We start from the raw sequence: 16821 nt of genomic DNA on the forward strand, positions 1-16821 counted from the left end.
AGCTCCTGTCTGACATTTTTCAAACACAGTCTGTGACATGGCTGGTAGGAGCTGATTGGCTGGCTGTTTATCACTCTCCATTTTATCACTTTTGAAGTTTAGAGAATCTGGCCCAAGAATACAAACAAAATCCACAGAAAACCCCCCTTTGTATTCCTAAAAGTCCCTGGGGTTAGCCTACTTCTTAAACATACTTGTCTACACTCATTGTATGCCCTGGGTGAGTAGACCCATCTTCCATGTGAGTGTGCAGTTGGAGGCTGGATGGTACAAATCATGACATCTTAAATTGGGGAGAACTCCCGTAGCTTGCTACTGAGCCCTTGTTTCTGGGATCTCCTGGAGGGCACCTCAAAAAGGGTTGTAGGCATCTCACCACCTATAGGCCTTGGGGCTCATTTAAATATCCCAGCTCATAAAATTATGTGCCACTTTTATGTGTAAGCAATTTGAGACACCTTTATTGGTGTATATTCAATGCCAACTGGCGAGCAGTGATGGCGAGCAGTGCTGATTGCTCGCCGTCATAGCTCGTGGGTCAGTATTCAGCTGACCCCCGTGCACCCGCCATTACAACCTTGCTGAGTTACCTCGGCAACTGCCCGCCGGGGCAGGCAGGATATATTGTATGCGGTCCTTTAACATAGGATGTAGCGTATGACCCACAGAAAGTGCTGCCGGATCCTACCAGATCCGATAAAGCTTATCAATCTCTGGTTCCGATTCGATGCTCACGCGACCATGCATCAGATGAATTCGAAGGTAAGGCACATACGATTTGTGCACTTTTCACATGATTTCTAGGCCCGATATGTTGGAATTGGTTGAAAAAGGCCCAAATTACATGTATAGCCAGCTTTACCTGCACACTACTAAATGACCATTTTGTGGTGCAATCATCTATATATATGTATGTCCGTGAGTCTTCGAAACACTGCCATCTGCTGGCAGAGAGGGAAACTACATATCTTTCTCATACATATACAAATGCAGAAGGTAGCAGACTAGCTTTTGCTACATCTAGCTTTCAAAGCATTTTCTTCAAGTAGGTTTACTCTGCAGTGTAATTGCATCTACTACCTTTCGAAGCATTTGCTTTGAGCGTGTTTACTAGTATTTATATATATTTTAAAGGCTTTATTGTCAAGCAAATTCAAACTTTACCAATTAGATCACCCGTCATGTTTTCCAGTAAGCATGCTGCATGCTGGTATCTTAATGAACTCTCTCAATGTATCACCTTTTTACCTTCAACCACTTAACCCAGATTTACACCTTTATCTCCAGTGATTGACAGGTGTTTTGAAAAGGAATCTGTCTTCAATCCATTAATCAACTGATGTAACTACTCCTATGATATTATGTAAGCAAGCAATAGGATTATGTCATCTTCCGGATCCCTTCACTTGTTACTCACACAATATTTTTAACCCTGATTAGGAAGGATGTCCCCCATTCCCCCCTCTGGCCTAGAATAGAAGTGTAATCACCACCCAACCATAACCACCACCAGGAATGATTCCTGTTCCACTTCAAAGGACTTGGGTAACGCAGCCTGCGTCATTATAGATTGCTGCAGGAGATTGAGGACAGTTCTTAACTTTCCCTATGCGATTATTTTTTGCTCTCGGATGAGGAATAAAAATTCACATTTTCTTCCATAAATTAGACAATTAATTCAGCAAGGGATTTACAAATGCTAAATTGCGAAGTCATGAATTGCTGTTAGTTGACATTTCTGGAGCGCTAGATGAAGATGAGCCTGCGGGAATTCCTACTCCCCCCAGCACTGGGACCAGCGCAGCACAGAATGCAAATGACTTCAGTACTAGCTAGCACAACACTCTCTACAAGGTGCTTCCTGGCCCAATGTATATTGTCAAATGCAGTGCAGTTATGTTGTTTATAAAGCAGCAACAAATAAAGATTCATTAAAGTAAAAAAAAAAAAGCAAGTAGTTGTGTGTCTGGAACAAACCATGTTGCTATGCAAGGGAAGCAAATACATTTATATTGTTTCTATGCAGGGTAAATATTGGTTGCGTTTGCATGTAGCCTACAGATGTTAGACAGCTTTAGTTTTACAGTGCAATTTAGATTTCAGTTTGAACACATCACAACAAAATGATGATTAGATGATTTAGTACATTATTATTTAACTGTTCTGTTCCTAATGGCCCACTAACTGTACAAATTGCAATATGTTGCCACAGTCTAAACCTTCCAGTAGGGATGGCCATCCTTGCCATTGCGATCGATGGTTGCCATCGATGGCAATATTGCCACTGGCCATTGATGATGCTAAACTATGCAATGGATGACCATCGATATTTTTGCATATCGATGGTCATCCATTGTGCTTGACTGATTGGCCTGTGGGCCAATCAAAACACGGCACGGGGCTTCACAGGTGTTGGGGGGCGGAGCTATGCTCCGTGTCCCAGCACTTTTAAAAACAAACAAAATAAAGCAAACCATTGTTTTGCTGTGCCATCGATGGAGGGAAACCATCTGGTTCTCCCCATTGATGGCAAAAGTATTCAACATCGGCCATAAACCATCGATGATTTCAAATCATCAATGGTTGATGGCCATCCCTACCTTCCAGGTAACATACTTCATTCTGTGCCAAACTGATGGTCCACTGCAGCCCTGCAAATACGTAAAGCATTACTTCCCCACTTCTTTCTATCTGAGGAACCTCTATAAATAAAGAGGTGAAGTACCGCCAGTGACCACTAGAGAGCACTCGACAAAACAAATTACTCCTTAACAGAAAGTGAAAGCAAAATGATCTGTTTCAAAGTTGTTGGATATGGAAAGGGATTGAACTGTGAAGATGGAGATTGAAGGTAGGAGCAGATAGGGACTTAAGCCATCATTTTGTTGGGCTTTTAAGTAGTATCTTACTAATGTTATCTGAACTAGCCCACAAAGCTGAGGCTGCAGTTATTACAGCTGCTGTGACTTCATTTTCTTCAGTGAATGTAAACCTGTCATGCCGTCTGACATGTTAGAGAAACAACACCCTGATAGCTACTGCAGAGGGATGGTCGACAGTCATTTGGTTGACATGGGAAAAGGTCAACATGGGTCTAGGTCTAGGTCGACATAGGAAAAGGTCGACATGGTTCTAGGTCAAACGGACATTAGTTTGACAGGTCATTAGTTCGACAGTGTCTAGGTCGACCGGCAAAAGGTCGCCATGGGGTTTTTCACAGTTTTTTTAGCCGACATGTGCCGACAGGCGGTATCTTATGCCTTACCACCCACTAGTGTGCTGAGCGTAGCGAGGCACCGTGCCCGGAGCATTGCGAGCGATGCGGTGCACTTTTAAACTGTGTCCATGTCGACTGATGTTAAAAAAAAACAGTTAAAAAAACCCTATGTCGACCTTTTGACTGTCAACCTAGACACTGTCGAACTAATGACCTGTCGACCTAAAGACCTGTCAAACGAATTACCTTTCAACCTTTTTCCATGTCGACCTTTTCCCATGTCGACCTTTTCCCATGTCGACTTAGACCCTTGTCGGCCTTTTCCCATTTCAACCTAATGACTGTCGACCATCATGCTGTAGACCAAATGATCCCAAACCAGAGGGATGACAGAGCCAGGTAACATAGCAACACTTGGGGAAGGACTACAGATGCAGCTCCAGTCTCTGGTACAGTATATCAGTGCTGTTGTCAGGAAAGTGGAGCATGGGCCTCTTCTGTGTATACTCAGTTCTGCCTTATGAGCCGGAAAGCCCCAATTTTGAGACTTGAAAAAGATAACCTGGCATTGCCAAGCGCCAAAGAACAGAAGTGTACCGGTGAGAGTGAGCCGGGAAGCCCCATTACATATAATTATACTGTATATACTTTGTAACTATCTTTTTGTAACTGTAAGCTCTGTAGTAATTCTGATTCATGAAAGAACTGAGGCACCAGAAGCATAATCTGCGATAAAGGTGTGTACACATGGGGGCAATATTGGCTGAAATCGCTGGAAATATGGTCGCTGAGCGACCATATTGCCAGTGATTTGGAGTGCTGCTGGCGATAAATCGCCAGCTGCGCACTCCCGTGTGCACTCCCTAATGGTCGCAGGAGCATGCTCCTTCGACCAGCGGCTTCCCCCGGCGCTGAGCAGGAGGTCAGTGGGGATCAGCTGCTCCCTCCTCCCTTCGCGTCCCTCACCCCCCCCCCCCCCCTTCTCCTTGACAGCAGCGTCTGCTCCTTCCCTCCTCCATTCGGGTCTCCGTCTCTCTCACCCCCACCGCGTGATAGCAGCAAGCAGACGCTGCTGCTCCCCCGCCCCACGCCCCCCCCCCCCCCCCCTTAGCAGTAGCAGTGTCTCCTTTTCATCGCTGATGAAAAGGAGACACTGAGCAATATGATTGCTGGCAATATATTGCTAGCAATATATCGCTAGCAATCATATTGCACTGTGTTGAAAAGCCCCTGCGTCATTGCTTGCTCTGTCCATATCATCCATTTGTCTTGCATGTACAGAAATCTCTAACGGCCCATGGAAGCGTGCATCATTAACAATATAGGCCCTTATTCAGATCTGATCGCAGTACAAATTTGTTCTCAAAATGGGCAAAACCATGTGCACTGCAGGTGGGGCAGATGTAACATGTGCAGAGAGAGTTAGATTTGGGGGGGGGGGGGAGTTATTTTGTAAATAAATACTGGCTGCATTATTTTTACACTTCAATTTAGATTTCAGTGTCAACACACCCAACCCAAATGTAGCTCGCTCTGCTCATGTTAAGGCCCATACACATTGGGCAACTTTGAGCTGAAAGTCGCTCAAAACAGCATGTTTGAGCGGCTTTCAGCTCAGTGCTCCCACATCATCACCGCGACAGTTCTTCATCTGCTAGTTACTAGTATTACCAGCAGATGAGCGGCTTTGAGGAAGGCTTTGCATAGCTCTGCGCTATGCAAAGCCGTCCTTCCCCCGTCGTTGGCGCCGGGCAGGGGGAAAGCCGCTCAGTGTGTATGCTTCTCCCCCCCCCAGCAATGAACTCGATATTCACTGTCCATACACGCTGGGCATAGTCCCTCAGTGTGTATGGACCTTTACATCTGCCTTGTTTGCTGGGCTGAGTTCGGAGTCCAGCAAGTAGGTAAATGCTGCCCTGCCAATGCCCCTGTCCCTGTGTATGGCTGTGAATGTGTTCACACAGGGGGAAGATCACTGACCATTGAACGATTTCCCCCCTGCTCACAAGCAGCGAGTAAGTCACTCAACTCTGTGAAGTCTGCGGAAAGAAGGAGGCGGCTAATCTGCTCAGCGGTTCTCCCATTGGCCGGTGAACACCTGCATTTACTAGCACACACCAAGAAAATGCTGCTTTACGCCTCCAAATGCTTGCATGGTGTCAATCACTAGCCTTCGCTGGCTGTGTTTGGATGGATGAATTCAGCTCTGAAACGGGCCCTACTGTATGTGCAATATAAATGACAAAGGTGTACAGAGAAGAAACACTCATGGATTTCACTGATAGGCTTCTGAATTCTACATTATTATTATTATGCCCAACCCGCCTGTAAAAAGTAATCAATGCACCTGTGCAGCGATGGCGTGCAGTGACTCCGCACTCATCTCCGGTGCAGCCGCCAGTCTTGGTGGAAACTGAATATTTATGTACTGCTGTTTGATTCTTTTCACCTTTTGTCACTGCGTGTCACCATTAGTTTTATGAAGACATTTTTTATGGCTTTAATTTCCTTTCAGTGTAAGTCTAAAGCGGATTAATGTTTCGAAAGATATATATATATATATATATATATGCGGAGGGATGCCGGCACTCCAATCCTCTTAGTAGTAGGTACCTGGTGCCTTCACAATGCGAGCAGCAACGCTGAACGCTGGATACAGTCGGGGGTGTAGCGCGGCACTCAGGACGTTAGCTGTTTTGATAAAAGCCGCAAGGCTGAAACGTCAACGTCAAGTTTGGCTCCTGTTTTCTTTCTTAACACCGTCCTGAGTGCCGCGCTACACCCCCGACTATATATATATATATATATATATATATATATATAAAAATATATATTGCAGCACAATGACAATGTCTGAGGGCTGACTGTTGGGAAAGCGAGATGGATATCAGGGAAGATGTTGCAGTGATCCAGCATGTCCGTCTTTCTGTCTGCACATCCCTTCTCCTCACTACACTATCTGATGTTATTAGCAATGTCTGCCGTGGGTTATACTGTAACCAAATTAAACGACTGCTCTTTTTCTTTCCATGACATTAATCTGTAACAATCTTTCCCCTCTATGTCCCTGAATGGCCTGCTGTAAAGTCTTTCAGACCCAGGCAAGATAATGGGTCTCATTCAGACCTGTCCGCTAGGCTGCGTATACTCGGCCCACCAGATGTTGTTGAACTACAGATCCCAGCATGCCCTGCAACAGTTTTAGCATGGCCGCATAGCAAAACCGTAACAAGGCATTCTGGTATGTGTAGTTCCACAACAGCTGGAGGGCTGAAGGTTCCCCATCCCTTGTCTAGACAGACAGTCAATCAGTCTAAACCAAAAGGTCGACATGTGAGGTGGAAGGTTCAAAAGGTCAACAGGGTCAAAAAGTCAACATGCAATAGGTAGGCAGAGTCAAAGTGTTGACATTAGTAAAGGTAGGCACATGAAAACGTCGACATGAGTTTTTCATGATTTTTGATATTTTTTTAAACTGGTGTGTTCTCACTTCACCATCCATGTCGGCATAGAGGGAGAATATAATAGTGTGTTGAACGTAGCGAGACACGGGCTCTGTGCATTGGGGGGCCATGTTGACATTTGTCAACATTGACTTTTTTGTCTTTTCATGTGTCTACCATTTTCATGTCAACATTTTGACCCTATGGGGGAATTCAAGTTGACGCTGGAGGCCACTAGATGGGACCCATGGAGCAAAAAAATGGACTAATGGAAGTTTTGCCCCGACGCTGACCTTACTGTTATGTGGTTTGGCTGGCTGGTAAATAGTAGACTGAACACAGAAAATCATTCGATGGTGAGAAGCTTGCAAATGGATTTGTAGCGATTTCGCCAATCCAGACGTGCTAAGCTATTTGCAGGCTTGCACAGGGCATGATTTCACTCTGGCTGGACGGTGTATATGGGTGGGATGTTCTAACGTCTGTAGCCCTGTATCGCCGTCCACCGCATTCTTAATGATCGCATATTCAATAACATATGCGGTCATTAACACAAGGGACAGCTCTTGCGATAAGAGCTGTCCCTTGCGATGCAGTGCCGGTGCTTGACTTCCGGGCCTGTGACCCGGGAGTCCATCTGCGCATGTGCAGAGCACGGCGCCGGCCGCAGGGCATGCTGGGAGGGATCCGTGATGGATCCCTCACACAGCGCTGCGGTAAGAAGCCCATAGGCTTTTGCAGGGAGTCGCCAGCTTTGCTGGTGGTTCCCTCCGCAGCGGTGACACTGCGGAGTGGGGACAGAGCATACAGAAATGCGGTAAAAACCCAGATAACGGGATTTTTACCGCATTTCTGTGTTAGAGAATTACCCCCTATATCTGATAGCAGGGCTCTGCAATTTAGCGAGCAGTGGTCAGGTCTGAATAACCCCTATATCCAGCAGTTAGAAGCAAATATGTTCGTAAAAAAAAATTTCAGCAAATATTATTATTACAATGATGATACTGTCAGGGCCATACCAGGTTTTCAATTGTTGCTCCATGACTTGAGTCTGACAGAGACAAGAACCAAAGATCTTTGTTGTTGTCTTTATGTGGCCTTTGGGATTACAGCTCACTAACCCAGTGGGTCACTTTGTGGGATCAGGGATATTAAACTTGTCAAATGTGTTGGGACTTTTAGACATGCCTAATATCACCAATCCAATCAGATCGCAAATCATCGCTGCCCTCTGATCGGTGCATCCGGTTAGCAAATCGGAGGATCGCCCCACTGGTGTATGGGCCCCTTAAGACATCTCAGGTCTCACAGAATCGCAGGCAAAATTAGTAGCTCCGCCTCTGGAGCTCTGTAACTGGGTCAGTGAGTAATGACTACACCTGTGTGCTGGGTGACCCTGAATATGTTAACTGTTTGGTCTATTGAGGACCGCATTTGAGAACCACTGCCTTAAGATATGACACAAAGATATAGTTTATATACAAGGATCTAATACATAGATCCTATCAGTTGTGTGACACATAATGGGGTAATGAGCATAAAAGAACTCTGATTATATAAATGTATGGATAAAAACAGCAGATGGACGACAGAAGAAATAATTGTATTTAATAAAAGTCTCATGAGGACATGCATGATCCCAGGGTCAGATCTACTATGAAACTAATGAATGTTAAGCTTCGGGGCCCCTAAAAGCAACTTTGTTTTAATGAGAGAATTTTTCAACAAAAAAAATAGAGTTTTTGTTAAGTAGGTGTTATTTAAATAAGGTTATTTTACATATAGAATCATCAGTTGCCTCACTTTTGCATTTTAATACCAAAATCTGTGAGGTCATTAATGAAGTAGAGGTTCTTTAAAATGATTACTTTTGGCGATGCTGTCGATTGATTATTGAAGCAGGGGAGTGCTGTAGATATTTGCATACCTCCCAACTTCTGTGTTGGGGAAATAGGGAAAAGGGGCGGGGCATATGCAAATGAGGGCACTGCTTATGCTAATTAGCCGCGGCCTCATTTTCATACGAGAATAGACGCTGTGCGCATGCGCACAGCGTCTATTCTATTAGATTGGGGGGTCTCCCAACTGCCACCCCCCGCAGCGGGACAATGCCTGCCGCAGGTGGGACAGCGGGACAGGACCCGAAAATCGGGACTGTCCCGCTGTAATCGTGACAGTTGGGAGGTATGTATTTGGGCCTTGTTGGATGCTGCTGGTTGCAATGGGACTCCCATAACTGTTTAAGCTTCAGGGTCCCAAAAATGAAGGTTATAGCCACTGCATGATCCAATACATTCATTTCTTCATTCTCTATACACTGTATTGGAGATAAGGGGTGACATTTAATAGGGTGAGAGAATCAGAAAGTGAGAGATTTGGTAAGAAATCTCCAGTTTTTTTAAAGCGGCAATCATTTACACAGTTTGATTTTGCAGTATACATGATTGCCGCTTTAAACAAACTGGAGATTTCTTACCAAATCTCTCACTTTCTGAATCTCTCATCCTATTACATTTCACACAAGGTATACTATTTTCCATTTCTGCATACAGTTGCTTTCCCTTCCAGAATAACAGTCTAATCCTCATGAAGGGGGTTATTCTAGTTCACTCTTTCTGACAAAATCCTTCTTAGATGGACAAAACCATGTGCACTGCAGGTGGGGCAGATGTTACTTGTGCAGAGAGAATTAGATTTTGGGTGGGATTTTACTTCAAAGTGAGATCTATATTGCAGTGTAAAAGTAAAGCAGTCAGTGTTTACCCTGCACATAAACAAAATAATTTACCCAAATCTAATTCTCTCTGCACATTTTACATCTGCCCCACCTGCAGCGCACATGGTTTTGTCCATCTAAAAAGGATTTTGTCAGAAAGAGTGAACTAGAATAAGGCCCGAAGTGTCATTGTAGCCGGCAGGATTTTATCTACCCCCCCTCCCTGGTCCTGCAAAGTGATTGTTGGGATATAATATGCACATAGTATGCAATATCCTGTTTATTTAAGAACTGTGTCTCTGGCATGCCTTACTGGCAATTTATTCAAATGCAATTTAGAGGTGGTAAGTTGAATTTAGTTTGGTTCCGGACAGAAAACTAATTTGTCAGGTCTAGAGGCAGACAGATAAATCTAGAATGTAGTTCATAGCCAAGATCAAGGAAAATAAATTACCAAGTCATCTTGAGTTTCCGTCTTTTGTTGTTTTTTTTTATCTTTTCTTTTTTTTTTTTTTGGTTTATTGGCTCCTCCAACTCAGAGGTGGTCCAGAGTAAGACTAAATAGAGCGAGCAATTTATTAATGGTCTGAGGATCGTATGTAAAAATACAATCTTTGTTGCTGGAATGTAAGATTATTTTTTAAGGGGATGGAGTCTAAATTTAAAAGCATAGTTACTGAGTCTAGTAAAATGTAGTACCATAATGCTAGTCTGTATCACAGCTGGGCAGGGACGGACTGGACCTCCGAATCGGCCCTGGCATTTGCGCACACACGCTCTTAAGTCGGGCATGCGTGCGCTGCTGATTCTGGCAGCAGGAGTGAGGGGCATAGCAGCATGCAATGCCCCCATTTCTCCTGGACCCAATTGGAGCACAGAGAGAGCAGCAGGACCCGCCATGAATCCAGCGTCTCTCTCTCTCTCTCTCTGTTCGCTGATTGAGAGGCAGTGCTACCGGCCTGGATGGACAAATTGGCCCACCAGGCCAATGGCCCCTCTGCCAGATGGCCAGTCCGGCCCGGCAGCTGGGTAAGAGGGCATCTACTACTCAACCTGACCCGTTAAACACCTATCGCCTCATGTAGAGGCTGGACGCGTTTTGCATCTGCAACATTTAGGTAAAATGTGTCCAACTGCGTGAGGCCTACAGTGTATACAGCTTCATATAGGTAGAGCTGTAGGTGAATTCCATCAATAACCAATCAGAGTGCTCATTCTCTGAACAGTTATATATATTATAATAACGCTAGCTAAGCCCGCTCAAAGCAAAAGCTTAGAAAGCTAGTCTGCTACGTTGTGTTTCTGTATGTGTGATTGCCTCTGTGTTTCTTATATATATATATATATATATATATATATATATATATATATATATATATATATATATATATATATATATATATATATATGATAGGAGCCATGTTTGGCTATTTAATTACAGGCCAGGATTTTTGACATTCATTTTGTGGTTCCTCCCCTTTTATTTTGCAATCCCAGAGAAGAAGCATTTACTGAATGGGAAATATAATGCTCCATTTATACATTTTGCTGTTTTGTTTCTGTACCCTAAGTTCTTGGTTTTAGTATATTATGCTAGGTATATATTAGACAATAATTTGGAACCAATGACCTCTGGTGACAGAGCCCGTATACCAGGGCTTGACAAATTTCTTTAAAATCAAGGAGCCAGGATGAAAAAGTAGGAGCCAGACAAACTAAAAATAGGAACAGTGCGTGCCAAAGCCGCGCACCCAAAATTTACACTGTAATGCCTATTACACATGTCACACACCCATTACGTATTATACCATAATACCTATGACATATTACGCCACACACCGTAATACCTATGACATATTACACCACACGCCATAATGCCCATTAAATATACCACATGCCATAACACCCATTACATATACCAAACACTGTAATGCCCAGTACGCCACATGCTGTAATGCCCATCACATATAATACCAAACGGCGTAATGCCTATTACATAGTATGCCACATAGGTTCAGCTTACTTACATGCTCGTTGCCAGGAGTTACATGCGGTGCCATGGGGTTAACATGTGGTGCCATGGGGTTAACATGCTCGTTGCTATGGGGAATTATCCCTCCTCCTCCCTGCCTTTACCATCCGTGGTAACGGTAACAGCCAGGCAGAGGTCATCAATCCACCTGGCTGTATGAGAGCAGGTACACTGTGCAGTGGCGTAACTATAAATGTTGCTCCCCCTGCCAAAAAAGCTTGGCAACAGTGAAATTAAATTAATTATATATATCCCTTACCCCTGACGCATCTCTTCTGTTGAGGCCATACTCCTGACGCAGCTCTCCTCCTGGCACCATACCCCTGACGCAGCTATCCCCCTGGCACCATACTCCTGATGCTGTTCTCCCTATGATGCCATACTAGCACAGCTCTGCCCCTGATGCCATATCCCTGACCCAGCTCTCTCACTGAGGCCATACCCCTGATGCAGCTCTCCCTATGATGCCATACTAGTACAGCTCTCCCATTGATGCCATGCCCCTGATGCCATACCCAATGCAGCTCTGCTTCTGATGCAGCTCCCCACCCCCACGCCATACTGGATGCAGCTGTGACCCTGACACTACTCTCCCCTCACAGCTCACGCACTTCTTTATCTCAACTAATGCAGATCTCTCTTCCCCCTTTGGCTCCAGCTCTGTTGCGTGGCAGTTGGGGAAGCCTCTGTCCGCGGCAGTTGGGGAAGTCTCTGTCCGTGGCAGGGCTGCTGGGGCAGGCACGAGCAGCTACAACATTAGTTACCCCACCTGCCGCCATGGCTATTTTGATCTTGCTCCAGACCAGAGCTCACGGCGGTCTGCCACTCCTGATTGGCTGCTGAACCGCAAACTGTGATTGGCCTCCAATGCCGCGGCGGACCTGCTCTTTAGGGATGGACTCTGTGCCTCTGTCTCATACCGCTGGGTAGATTAATGACTTGAGCTGTTACTGCAAGTGCACCCGGTGATGACCAGATTCTGCTTCCTCCCCAAGAAAATCTGGTCGCCAGGAAGCAGAATCTGGTCCCCGGGGTTTGTCGAGTCCTGCTGTATACACACTTGCTGATGCCAGCCATGATGAGTGATGGTGGCTTAGGGGGGTGTGGTATGGCACTCCAACAGGGGGATCCCGATGGTCAGTATCCCGACGGCTGGAACATGACTGCCGGTGCTCCGACAGGTGGGCGAGCGCAAAGAAGCCCCTTGCGAGAGAATAGCCCCTGTGAGTTGGAATCCCCCTGTCGGAGCATCGGCAGTTGGGAATCCAACATCAGGATACTGACCTTCGAGATCCCACTGTCGGGCAATGATCTGGCACCCGGCATAGGGAGCAGGGGCCATTCTGCAGATGGCGGAGGATTTTGGCCCTTATTCTGGTTCACTCGCAAACACAAATTCCTTCTCAAATGGACAAAACCATGTGCACTGCAGGTGGTGCAGGTGTAACTTGTGCAGAGAGAGTTAAGGTCCATACACACTGAGCGACTATGCCCAGCATGTATGGACAGCGATGATGACAATCACCGTTGCGGGGAAAGCCGCTCAGTGCATACACACTGAGCGGCTTTCCCCCTGCCCGGCGCCGACGGAGGGGGGAGGACGGTTTTGCATAGCGCAGCGCTATGCAAAGCCGTCCTCAAAGCCGCTCATCTGCTGGTATTATCAGCAGATGAGTGGCTTTCCCAGCGATGATGCGGGAGCGCTCAGCAGCGCTCACCGCTCATCGCTGGGGCATACACACTGGTCGGCTTTGAGCTAAAAGACGCTCAAACCTGCTGTTTTGATCGGCTTTCAGCTCAAAGTCGTCCAGTATGTATGTGCCTTAAGATTTGGGTGAGTTATTTTGTTTCTGTGCAGGGTAAATACTGACTGCTTTATTTTTACACTGCAATATAGATCTCACTGCACATGTTACATCTGCCCCCTCTGCAGTGCACATGGTTTTGTCCATTTGAGAAGGAATTTGCCTTTGCGAGTGAACCAGAATAAGGGCCATTGTACAGATGATGGAAGATATTGTAGAGATGACGGAAGATATAATTAACGACCTGCTGGAGCGCGCATTGTTAATGATATAGGGCCTGATTCTGGTTCACTTGCAAAAGCAAATTTACTCTCTAATGGACAAAACCATGTGCACTGCAGTTGGGGCAGATGTAACGTGTGCAGAGAGAATTATATTTGGGTACGGTTTGTACGTCAAACTGATTTCTATATTGCAGTGTAAAAATAAAGCGGCCGGTATTTACTCTGCACAGAAACAAAATAACACCCATATGTAACTCTCTGCACATGTTACATCTGCCCCACCTGCAGTGCACATGGTTTTGTCCAATAGAGAGAATTTGCTTTTGAAAGTGAATCAGAATCAGGCCCATAGTGTGTACACATTAGACAATATGCACAAAAATACACACCTTATCGTCTAACCTTAGTTATGTAGTTATAGTCACATAATGGACGGTTTGTGTGAAGAGTTTATCCTCCCCAGCATGTGAAAAGAACGTACAGATATAATTAGAAACCTTGAGACTTTGGACCTGTATCAAATGGAAACAAATTGTTACCTTTATTTTCCTATTTGTTATCTGAGGGAACTGTGTTAGTATGAGAACTAAGTCTTCGTCAGGTCAGACACTTTCACCTGCTCCTGGCAGCAGTGGCGGATTCCGGCAATCATGTTCGCAAAGTTTCTGGCAGACAGACAGCTGATAAATTCGACATTATATCCATTAAGGTAACAATCACTTAAAATATGGACAAGACACTGGTGATTTTTAATGCACTAGCATAATTTGCCTATACTGTATGTTGGCCTTTTATCTAAAATTTGCAATAATCATCGTCCATTCTTTGGGAACGCTAAAGGTGTCCATATACTTGTCTAATTTGGGCCAAATTTTACCCAATTCTGACAGATTGGTCCCAATTTGTATGTGTCTGACATCCGTTCCTAAGCACAATACTGCGCACATCAGACCAGAGGTCGGAGGTCGGACAGACTGCACATAAGATGGCTGGTGGATGGCGGTAGAGTTACAAAAAATATATATATATTCAAAAGAATAGCCGGCCACTGATTGGCTGAGAGAGGTCTGGGGGAGTTCATGGGCAAGCCTTTACACAGGCTTGCCACAGATAATTAGTAGATCATTTCTACACCCATGGATGGAAGTAACCCTATTAGATTCTCCCTTACTCAACCCACCTGTGCTCGAATGCCAGTAGAATCGAGGCCCAGTGTGCCCATTTAAGATGGCCCTGAAGTTGTGGCCGTCTAAAAACTGAATCACTAATGCAAATAATGACATTATGCGTTTACAATGTGAACATACAGTAATCTTTTGTGTATGTCTCTGCATTATATTACAGTATTATGCAGTGTGAAAAGAGATTAATGTGACCATGGCATTTATTACTTACACTGACAAGCCGTCTCTTCTGTGCTATCTTTCTGTCATGGAGCATAAGATACAGTATACACATTTGTACAGGCGGTTCACTTTCAGAAATTATTGAGCTGGATGTACAGTACATTGACATGTGCCCGACCTAACGATACACTGTATGCAGTCCTTTTTGCATATAATGTGGGGTGGGGCGGGGCTGCAACACAGACCAAAATTCGAATAGGGGAGCCACACCAACTGCCAGTGATTCAGTTGGAAATGGCTGTTGCTGGCAGTTAGTGTGGGTCCCCTATTTGAATTTTGAACTCTGCTGCAGCCCCACCTGAGATCCCATCCAAGCCGGCCTGATCAGACCTGATGTCAAATACATGCAACTCAGATGCTTTTTATTTGATTTATTGCCGCAATCTCATAAAAGTGACCAAATAGCATGTTAAACGTGTGATTTTTCTAGTTTTTGGAATATATATTTTTAACATACTTACCTGGTCTCCCCGATGGTCCCACGGCATCCCCCGGCATCCACGGTGGCCTTCAGGATCTTTAGTGGTCCCAGGGGTGCATTGTGCAAGTTTGCAGGTGTGCCGGTGACATCACTGGCGCACCTGCGCAATGCAATCCTGGGATGCTGAAGAAGATCCTGAAAGTATGAAAAAAGGAGCGGGGAGAACTAAAATAAAATCCGAAATATTCTACAAAAAAGCAAGGTTTTTGGAATATTTCAGATAAGAGATCTCCGGATAAGGGAGACTCTACCTGCATAACTTTTGGCAACTTATTGTAACATCAATACTTTCCAACATATCCTGTTATATGGATCAACAGTCTCAGCCGCATAAACCAATGAGCACAGACATTACATTAAGTATGCATAGAAATCAGTGTTCTAGTGTCTTTTCACCTCTGACAAAGGAAGCGTTATTTTGCTATTTTATTTTAGACTTTTGTGTAGAGGAACTATAAATAAAACTATGAATATCTCTTCATTGAGATATTCATTGTGTCATTGCACTTCCAATAAGTAACATCAGAATGCTTCTGAGGTAAATAGTGACAGTCCCGATTACGGCATATCATGATTGTATTTGAGTCAGACCTTAGATCCGCGGGCCAGGACAGGCGCGGTGAGATAATGCAGCTGTGTGACGTGAAATGACCTTTGGCCGAATGTTTTATCCATTCTCTGAGATTAGCCAATGCTCCATCCTAAATAGTGATGCAGACCTCAGCAGCAAGCATCTAACTCTAAAGTGACAAGTTGGCCTTTAGCATGGAGCCATTCTTTAGATGATCGCGTTAATTGCCAACAGAATGAGATCAGGCCTAATACTGTGGAAAGCAAGAAGTCTGTCTGACACGGTTCTGTGGCTCTAAATTAAACAGCCCACGAGAAGCCTATTGATGTACAGTATAAATGATGACGACCGGGGACATCTGTGTGGACTTTATGTGGAGTTACACTTTGCACACTGCATCTTAAGATTACATTTAGTTTCTGCCATATACAGAGTCAAATATAAACTAAAATGTTCTCATGATTTACTGAAAGACAGAATCGCACTGTGGCCCTTATTTTGGTCTATTCGCAGCAGGGCTGCGTTTCCACGGGGCCGATGTTTTTGTACTGCGAATGCGCATTTCTGTGCATCTGCATACGCACGGTGTATGCACCCACGGCGAACAGGTGCGTGGGGGGCGGAAAGGAGTGTGGGGTGGCAGGTGGCTCCATTTGCATATGGGAACAGGTGTTCTCATGCTAATGAGGCCATGACGTGGGTGCGGGGGATCACCGGATGTCAGCTGCCCGCCCATTTCCTTATCAGTGTGCACGCATATGTAAGTGACTTGAGAGTCACTTTTATATGCGTGCACCGTCCACATCTTTTGATAGTCGGTGGCCATCGAAAGATGTGGGAGGTTCCCCCTGCCCTGCGAATAGATGTTACTGTGTAACATCCATTCGCAAGCCCCTGCGAGAGAGTTGCACTTGCGATTGGATGGC

General features: G+C 45.0%; 1 protein-coding gene across 10 annotated transcripts in view; it reads left to right on the forward strand.

The window, feature by feature from the left end:
• The window catches only part of FMNL2 (formin like 2), a 226863-nt gene that overhangs the window by 118311 nt on the left and 91731 nt on the right, over positions 1-16821 (forward strand). The window lies entirely within an intron of this gene.

The sequence above is a fragment of the Crinia signifera genome, chromosome 7 (genome assembly GCF_055691185.1).
Source record: "Crinia signifera chromosome 7, ASM5569118v1, whole genome shotgun sequence".
Taxonomy (NCBI): domain Eukaryota; kingdom Metazoa; phylum Chordata; class Amphibia; order Anura; family Myobatrachidae; genus Crinia; species Crinia signifera.